The sequence below is a fragment of the Abramis brama genome, assembly GCF_963993115.1.
Source record: "Abramis brama genome assembly, chromosome: 14".
NCBI classification, from domain to species: Eukaryota; Metazoa; Chordata; class Actinopteri; order Cypriniformes; family Leuciscidae; genus Abramis; species Abramis brama.
The window spans coordinates 16,613,281-16,623,320 of record NC_139976.1 but is presented as its reverse complement, the minus strand read 5'-3'; positions in this window follow the sequence as shown (position 1 = coordinate 16,623,320).

Here is a 10,040-nt window from a genome sequence, read left to right as displayed (position 1 = left end):
ATTTGATTGAAAAAAACAAGCCAATAAAACAATTAACACAATTAATCATGTTATCCATGTTTTCCAATAATTGGAACAGTATACTAACTTGTCTGTTAATGAATAGTTTGAAAAGACTCACAAACTCAATAGTCAGCATTCAAATTAGTTTTCTCTGAATTATAATAACAAATAATGAACAATTGAACTGCATAGTTTGGGCCCTTTTAATAATTGTAATTTATAATAATAATAATAAAAATAAGTTAATATTTTATAACATTTTACTGCATTAGCTGAGAAAGAATATCACGTAAGAAAAATGTACTGTAACTGAAATATATCATAATTAAATTAAAATCTGAAATCAAATCAACATCTTGTGAATTTTGAATCAAATTGAATGTTTATTGATATCCAACCCTACTGACTATATCAACTGATTTGATTACAATTTTTAATGACAGCCAGAATCCTCCTTTTAGACACTGAATGACGAAACACTTACTGCATTAAGGGACTGTTCGTTTTTTATTTAAGGGGCTACCGGAGGAGTTTTGAGATCTATAGTCAAAATAGACTTAGATAAATGTATTTAATTAAATACTACTATTTTTCACAGTCATCTTTTTTACTTTAAGACCGGGGTAAAGCAAGTAAAACTACAATTTACCTCAACAAGGTGACATAATGAACAACACTCGTCTCATTCGCAGAGGTGGAAAAACAAGTTCTTTGTGATATGCAAGATTTATTGTATTAAAATTTAAATGCAAAAGAAAAGGCATGAGAGTCGACTGTTTTTGTCCATTTTAAGTTTTAATTTAAAATGTTTGCGATTTTAATATATGTACATGGTTAAATATTTCACCACTTGCTTGAGCAACTTAATATATTAATCTGTATAATGCACTGAATAATACGTTGTTTAAATTGTGTTTAAACGTGAATGTCTGTTAAAGAGTGTATGTGTACAAAGAGAATCGCAATGCTGACAAAACTTTTTTGAAGTAAAGTTGCTGCTAACTACTGGATTTGAAACACAAATAGTGAGTATGTGTTTGTGGTACAGCAGGGGATCAGTTACGAACTGCAAACGCAGCATATGTGAAAGCACTAGCATGTGCTGCTCCTGCACCGCACTGCACTGCACAGGGAGTATGTGTGAAATGGGCATTAACCTCTCCTTTCTCAGCTTACACATCACACTCCACTGTTATGGTGGCCGTTTCAGTAGATTTACACACTAACATTGCTGTGGAAACACAATAAGCATGGAAATTAAAATATGGTAGTATCGTGCTACAGCGCACACTCTATCAGCTGCAGTTCTGGTGCCTCAGTCCCAATACTGTAAAGCTCGACGTACATTCACATAACATGCCTCAGTGAGACAGAAGGTCAGACCAACAAGATGAGCACAGCAGGATTTTCCAATCATTCCCCCAAAGATCTTTTCCTCCGCCTTTCACGAGATTACCATCCCCTGGAATACTACGTGGAGGAGTTCCCCGAGCTCTGCCACCTGATGTCCTGGAGCGACGGCACCTGTCCATCTGTTTTTACTACTGTCAGTGGGAGCTATACCACCTGCACGGTACTCCTCCCTCGTCTTTCCTCGCTCCTCATGCCCGCCACAAACCCAGAGCCAGTGTCAATGCCCACCAAGGACCACAAGCCCGAGTCCACAACCCAGAGCCTGCCGAGTCCAGGTGTATGAGCTGGCCAGAACCAGTGTTCGTCACGGAGCCCGAACCTGCTCTCGCAACGAGCATGAACTGCAAGCTGGAGCCTACCGCACACCCAGAGCCAAAGCGTGCCATGTCTGAAGTGGAGTATGCCTCTTTCAGGGCCTGTTTTGTGCGTACGTAACGGTTGTAAATGAGGCTCCAGGTGTGGCCTGTATTGAAGTTCATCCCTGAGGGAGTGCTGGTGGAGTCTGACATCGTCGAGCAGAGTTCCACTCTTCCTCATGTCCCTGAAGTTTGTACCTCATGGGAACTCCTTGATAACCTGATCCCCTCTTACATTCAAGCCTTGTCACCACTGCTGGTCCCGTCCAGTCCCAAGTTGTCTTATCCGCCTTGGGCTACCCAGTCATCAGCTCCGCCTTGGTGTGTGGATCTTTCTGTCTCCAAACCCCAAACTCCACCTCGGCCTTCCAACCCATTAGCTTCACCTTGGCTCAACACTCCCTCAGCTCCACGTGGTCCGTCATCCCTCAGGCTCCGTCAGGCTCCCTCGTCCCTCCGGATCCAACTTGGTCAGGAGCTATTGTGCTTTTCTTTTCTTTTTTTTTACATTTTCAACTTTCTTTTTTGTGTAATGTTGCTGTTTGAGCATGAAAAACGTCTGCAAAGTTACAAAGCATACACTCCAAAAGGAGTTATTCTCTATAAGTAAGCATGAACTCCCTGAAACACCTCAATTAAGTCTTGAGTTTTCTTCAGGAAATGTACAGTACACGGCTCAATATCCCTCATTTAAATAATTTCTGTCCAAGGCATAAGGGTGATTCTATAATTGCACGTATATTTGGTGTCAAGTAATTTTTTTTCTGCTTGTTTTAAAATGGTAATATTTTTAATTATTTTAATTATTAAATGATGTTACTTTTATGTTAATAAAATATGTTACAGGACATAACAATATAATATTTTCTGTGTCTTATATAGCTGAAATCATGATTTCTTGTTGTCCGAATTATTCAGTGTATTATTTTTCATCATGTATCATTGTGTAATTAAAATATTTGATTTTACTTTTCTTTTGGTAATATTTTATTAATAAAAGCCCTAAATAGTAATTTTCCTAAGATCTTCAGCACTGAGAGGTAAGTTGTGAAGGTGTGCTCTCTCTGAGAAAATATTTTAATCTAAAAAGTTCTTACACCAAGTTATTTTGTAAAACGTCAAAACTGTTACCACAATATCAAAAGGAAAACAGATTGTATTTCTGATCACACAGTGGATTGTTTAAAAGTCTTTTAATCATGATTTCATAAGTGCCATGTGCTCTTAGCATTTATGCTAGGAAGTGCAGTTTTTGGCAAAAAAGTTTAAAATGGTAAATTCTATTACCGTCAATGTTACTCTGTTACCATTGCCTAATTTGTCTGTAACAAAGCTGCCAAACAATACAAAAAAAAAAAGCCTGACTGAGTTGCGCTAATAGTGTGTTGAAACTCGTGGTTATAGTAAGGTGCCTGACATTTCTGACCCAAGCTTGAAGTGGTTTACCAATCAGACCACACTGGTCCAGCCGACCAATCAGAGCACATTACACTTTTCGAAGGAGAGGCATCATAGAGACTGGAACTAAACTGAGTGTCACTGACAAAGAGAAGTGTTGCAACAATGTAAAATATGTTAAAAAATAATGTTTTTTGAACATTCAAGCATGAAAACATAAGCCCCTTTCACATACCGCGGTGATCCCGGGAAATTGCCAGAACGCCTTCTGTGTGAACGCAAACACGACCCGGGATTGATAACGGCATCGATGCCGGGTAGGGGACCTAGTAACATTGCCGTGTTCAGTCCCGGAATGCGCGCTGTGTGAACAAGAGCCGTAATAATGCCGTGTCGTAGTGATGACGCTGAAGCCGGGATCGTTCACCAGCATTCAATGAAAACGGTATGTAATGCGCATCTTATGATCGAATCAGAGAAAAAAATGCACAAGCGTGGTTTCTCGAGACAGAAATCGCAGCTTATAAGAAAACTTAAGACGCTGAGACATTACAAGTCACATCGATGTCACGTGTCTTTACGGATTTTTACGGGTTGTGTGTGAACGCACTCTCTGATTCCAGAAAATCACTGGCAGTGTGAATGAACCAAAATCCAACGAACCCGGGTCAAATCCTGGGTCACTTTACCCGTGTATTTTCTGGAATCTCTGTGTGAAAGGGGCTATATTAGTAGACCTCAAAAACATAAGCAAGACTTTGAAAAAGGGCATAATATGGGCTCTTTAAAGTTTGTGAGGATTTAAACAAAGTTCTCTTAGATATCCAAGTTAAGAGTGCTAGAAATCCAAGTGTATCAAATAAATATATACATTTGTGCTTGAGATGTTATTGAGACTGGGCCTACCACATCTAATGATTCAAGCAGCTAAGAACATCTCATCCAAAATGCTGTTCTTCCACACACCCGTGGGGACAACATATACGAAATCCCTCTGATCTCAGTGGGGTGCTAAAACATGGATAACATATAAAGTTACCAATGATAGGAAGTTGAGTGTCAACATATGATGAAGGATTGTCAATGCATATTTTGTGCAGTGTTCTTGAAGACCCACCGCAAACGCAAAGTGTCATGCACAGTGTTATGTTTCTGTCATCAGATCGTCATCATAATTGATGTTCAAAATATTTTGAACAAACTGCAGGAATAGTGTCCAGAACAGATCTTTAATAAGTCTAATGAGTGCCGAGTTTTTCTGTGATGTGTATGAACCTTCAGGCTGAATCCTTTTAAAGTCTGGCTCTCTAATAGACTACAATTTTGCCTTGATGCATCAGTTTTTTGTTTTTATTTGGTTTGTTTTTACTTAATAGTTTGTCATTTAGATTTTAAATCAGTTGAAAAACAAAGAAAAATATCAATGCATAAAATAGTTTGGGTTGAGGTGGTGAAAGAATGCAATGATTGCAGTGTAATTTATAAAATTATACTAATTTAGGGAAATTCATGCTGGTCTAAACTTTCTTTTTAGGGTACAGGCAACTAGAAACTGCCCCAGAGGGTCAAATAAAGGTATGATGGAATCACTGCTGCAAAGAACTCTTTCTTTCTCATCAAATCCTGGTCTCCCACAGTATGATCCTGCATAAAACTCTTTAATGGCGCATGTTAATACTTAACACAAATGCCTACATCTTGTAAAGTACAATCCAATTACTGCCTCAAAACCAACTCTGAGACTAGTAAAACTGCTTTCAAATGGATTAGAAACCAAAAACGGTAAACTTAAAAATCCAGGCTCTTTTGGTTAAGGGGGAAACTTTAAGATTCTACAATACCTTCTTGTGGGATTTGAAAGCCAATTATGATATGTAAACAGCAGTAAGATTTTAAATAAAGAGATTTTGGTAAATGTGACTGAATTTACATAATTTCTGCAGGGTTCATTTTTTGTCTTATAAATTTCAGTGTCAAACTTTTGTGAAAAGTGGCTGTCAATGGGAAGGAATACCAGTTTCGCATGGGCACAATTCTTTCAGCCATTAAGAATCTTGATAATTTTTGCGCAGCGAGAGTTCCTCTGGGTTTGTACTTTGAATCCTGGGTGGAGTAAGAAAGGAAGTTGATTTAGTACAACAGTGCAGAATGTTCTTATGTTCCTGCAAGCCATCAAGCCAGAAACAAGCCTTGTGCTTGTACATGATCCCAATGTTTACAGCACACAGGCTAATTTGTGAGTAACATATTCCATTCCCAAAGCTTTTTTTGTTTATTAATTAAAAGATGTCCCATGGACTGACAAAGCCACCGTTGTCATAGTGCTGGCACTTACAGAGCAACTGAAGATGGAATCAAAGAAGGTAAACGGACGCTTTGATAGGCTGTTTATGTCACTAAAGTACATCCCTGCACAAAACACTAAGCAAAAAGTAGCTTGCCTCCTGTGTTTATGGTGCTACAGCTAATTATATACCTCGTGTTCCTGTAACCTGTCCACTTTGCATTCATTCAGAAGTAAGTAAATAAATTAGAGTTAATCTAGCAAATGGAGAAAGGAAAGCCCAGGAAGCATGCATTATGGCAGAAATCTGATAAAACCCTAGTGCTTTGGCTAGTTGCTCTTGAATAATTGCAGGACTTCACTGAAGCTGGGTCCATTTATGGCATTAATATGTAAATCTGCTATTGAGAGGAATCTTTTTAGATGTAGAAAGACGTGTTCTCCTAATAATCATTCTTTCAACAGTGACCCTCAAATCTATATCTCTCTAAAGCAAAAATATCATTTTAAATGGATTGAAATGCCTCATTCTGCCACTGTGAGTGGAGGGGTAAATAATCTATTCCAGACTGAATGATAATACAATATTTGCAGGAACAGTCGTCATGGAAAACTTGGGATAAGGTCAAGTTGAAGGCCACTTAACCCTTGACTGACTAAGGTTTTAAGCTCAGTACCTTTCCTCTGTTGTTTCCTAAGCATCCAGAACTTTAGGCTACAACCAGTTTAAGTACATACTGTCCATAGAACTTTTTCACTCACTTGGCCCATATCTGTCTTCTGCTTATGATGTACAGTACTGTTCAAAAGTTTCAATAATGTCAGTAAGATTTTTTTTTTAACCCTTAAATGCATGAATGTTTCACCAATCATTATTACATAATCGGGTCTTTAGCGACACGGATCTATATCTAACACGGATGGATCTCTACCTGTTGTGATAATAAAAAAAACTCTCCTGACATTAGAGTAACAATTACAGAAGAATAAAATAAAGCATATTTTGTTACCTTTTGGAGTTTCTAAGGGTTCACTTTGAGCATATGTTTTATACCATCATCACTAGCTTATATTTCCCGGTACATTCAGCATCTGGCTTATATTCACGATCTCAAACATATTCTCAAAACTGACCTTTTTACTGATTTACTGATTGCTGACAGCTTCTTCACTAGATCCATCATCAAATGACACTAATATTTGATTGTGTTCAGTACTTGAGTAAATAGCTGAGACATTTCAAGTTTTACTGATGATTCTTTTGTTTTATGCCTGCGGTAATTATGAGTGAAACATCACTTCATCATTGTGTATCAGACATTGCCACACAAAAAATGAATGGGGAAACAGACATTCTTTTATAATTTTATTATTTCTTTATTGTTATATTGTTTATAATGAATTGATTGAGGAATACTAAGAAGGTTGATGTCTAACTTAAAAAAAAAATTTAATGAGGAGGAGCGTACCGGGTCACTAAAGACCCGAGGTATGCGTTTGAAATAATACTTTTATTCAGCAAAGATGCATTAAATGGATCAAAGTGACCGTAAAGACATTCACAATGTTACATTTCAGTTCTTTTGAACTATTCATCAAAGAATCATGGGAAAATGTTTTCAAATGTTTTACATTGATAATGATTAAATGTTTCTTGAGCACCAAATCTAAATCAGCCTATTAGAATGATTTTTGAAGAATCATGTGACACTGAAGGACACTGTGACACTGTGGATTAATGGCTGCTAAAAAATCAGATTTGCTAGTATAGGAATAAATTACATTTTAAAATATATTAAAATACAAAACATTTGTTGAAGTTAAATTGTAATGTTCTTCCACATTACTGATTTTACTGTATATTTTTTAACAGATAAATGCAGCCTTGGTAAGTATAAGAGACTTTCAAAAACAACCCCAAAGTTTTGAACGGTAGTGTACATTAAAAGCAGAATTTGAAATATTTTAAGATGTGCTGCATTGTACTGATTGTAATTTTATTTTTATTTTGTAATGTTTCTTTTTGTTCATTTCAATAAATGTTTTTAATTAAAATTTGTTTGTTTTTTCCTGATTTTAAAATAGTTTTTACTTTTACTCCTAAAACACTTTGAATGAGATAAATATAATATTATATATGAGATAAATATAATATATAGATACAAATAATATTATAATAGTGAATATAAATAAACTTACTTTGCCTTGCCTGATAAGTGGCTAATATATCCAAATTTTCTGGTGGACTGGTGCGCCCCTCAACTCTGAGAAGTTGTGTAGAGTTCAGTTGTAACTGGCAAATTTGATCCAGCTCTTGCCAAGACTGACCTTTGACCTTAGAGTTTTTGTCACCATGAACAAACCATGTGATAGGAAATGCTCCATGAACACCAATTATAATGGTTTAAACCACAAACACTCATCTATTTGCCCTCACTTATCCTATGTGGAGATAAGAGAGGGGGCGAGCATGTATATATTAAAGGGATATTATGCAAAAATGAAAATTCAGTCACTCCAATAAAGAGAAGTTGAGGCAGGATCTATACACAGCAGTCACTTTATGTATATAAACAGGAGCACAGGAGAATACTGCAACAGAAGAATAACAGCCAACTAAAAATAAATTAGAAAGGAAAAATGACTATTTAAACTGAGGGATATATATATACACATACAGAGAGAAACCAACAGCTAAACAATGAAAAGGTGAATCAAATAAATCAAGCAATGAGTATCCATGACAACAAACGAAAACATGCTGAGAAAACATAAAAACAAAAAAGGAAACACAGGAAACTATAAGGGCCTGTTTACACCTGGTCATTAGTCTCACTACTTTTAATGAAGATGACAGTGTTGAGCATCTGTGACTTACTTTCGGTTTCATTTGCGGCAGATGACAGATTTTTCCTTTTTTTAGTAACAAATCATTTAAGGCATGTGCCATGAGGCAGCAGCACAAGATGGTGACACTGTCAGATTACATTACCAAGGTTTAAATTGATACCATTGACTCCCTTCAGTAAATATACTCATCTGCTCATCTGATTTCAATCTCTCCTCAGCTGTATTGTTAGCGATCTTGCATTCCTGGACACTATCCCAAATACACATCTCATTCAACTCTCCATTTCCACTAATGGGATAACAGCCTGTGAGCGTCAAATTCATTTTTATCTATGCTAATTTTATGTCTCTTGAAGACCATAAAAGTTCCACAGGTTTGGCCAGAAACATGTGATTCACAGTCCGGAGGCTGATTTTATTATATCTATGAACTCATCAGACAAGATGAACCTTAATTACGTCTAAAATTGCACAAATTCAAAAACAGTGGGTCAGCTGATACGACCAGAGGGTGTTTTATGTAGTCATAAGACTCGACAAAATTATGAGCATGACATTCCAGCAGAGCTTGTTGCCCTCTTCTGGAGCTTGTTGAATAATATGCAAGCAATTTGAATAATTTTTTGGCAAACGAATGACACAACTGTCAATCTGTAATATTTTTAAATGAGATATGAATAAGGACACTGGCTTTAATCCAAGATTATGCACATTAAAAAAGTTCCTGCCCTAGTCTCTTTAACGGCACAGGGCTTTGCTTGAATTTCTAAAGAATCTGTCCATGGCTTAATTCAAACAAAACCACGAGGACAGTTAAATGCATCATATACTGTTTTAAGTGAGTGAATGATGCATTCCAGCATGAAAATCATGTGGTCCATTGGGCAGTTGCATGATTTTCTCCTGCAAGCAAACTTGCTTTGATTTGTCATACAGCATCTGTGAATGTTTCAGTAGTTTAGTAGTCCTCAGCTGGCCTACATGGAATCTGCATATTCAGAGTTGCAACATACATCAATCAAAAATCTGTACTCATCATCTTCCCTTTCATCAGCACATTTCACCATGTTTAAAGGCAGTCCTCAGAATCCCATTGATTTTCCCCAAAAAATTAACATCGAAAATGTGATAAAAATCTAGTCTTCAGTCAAATTTCCGAGCAGGCAAAATGACAAAAGTGAAGAGAACAATTAGTGCAATTGTCAGGGCTGGCATTGTGAGTTTTTATCCTGCAATGTTTTTTATTTTATTTTATTAAAGCTCCAATATGTAGGAATTTTGTAATAAAATTTCCGAAAATAACTTGGACAGTGTGATATATTTCCTCCAGTTGTGTACTTACAATATCTCAAAAGTCTCCAAAGATTTTTTATTTCAGAGAAATTCCGATTTTAAATAACTGGCCGTCCCGGAAAAGAAATGTCGCGCCTCAGTGACGCAATGTCCGCTCTATCCTTTTTTTCCGGTGTGGACCATGTGATAGGATATTCCACCACACCGGATTTTTATTTTATTTTTTTACAACAACTTTATTGAGTTTTTTTTTTCTTATCACAATAAACAATAAAGACGTCTGACAAAGAATAAAAAGAATAAAATAAAAAATATGACCCACCACACCGGAATATCACGGTCAAATGCGGAAGTGGTAGTTATAGCGTTATTGCCATAGACTGTATGGTTATAGCTGTTATGGATCACGATTACTCTTTGGCGAGTATTGAAGTGCCAACAAA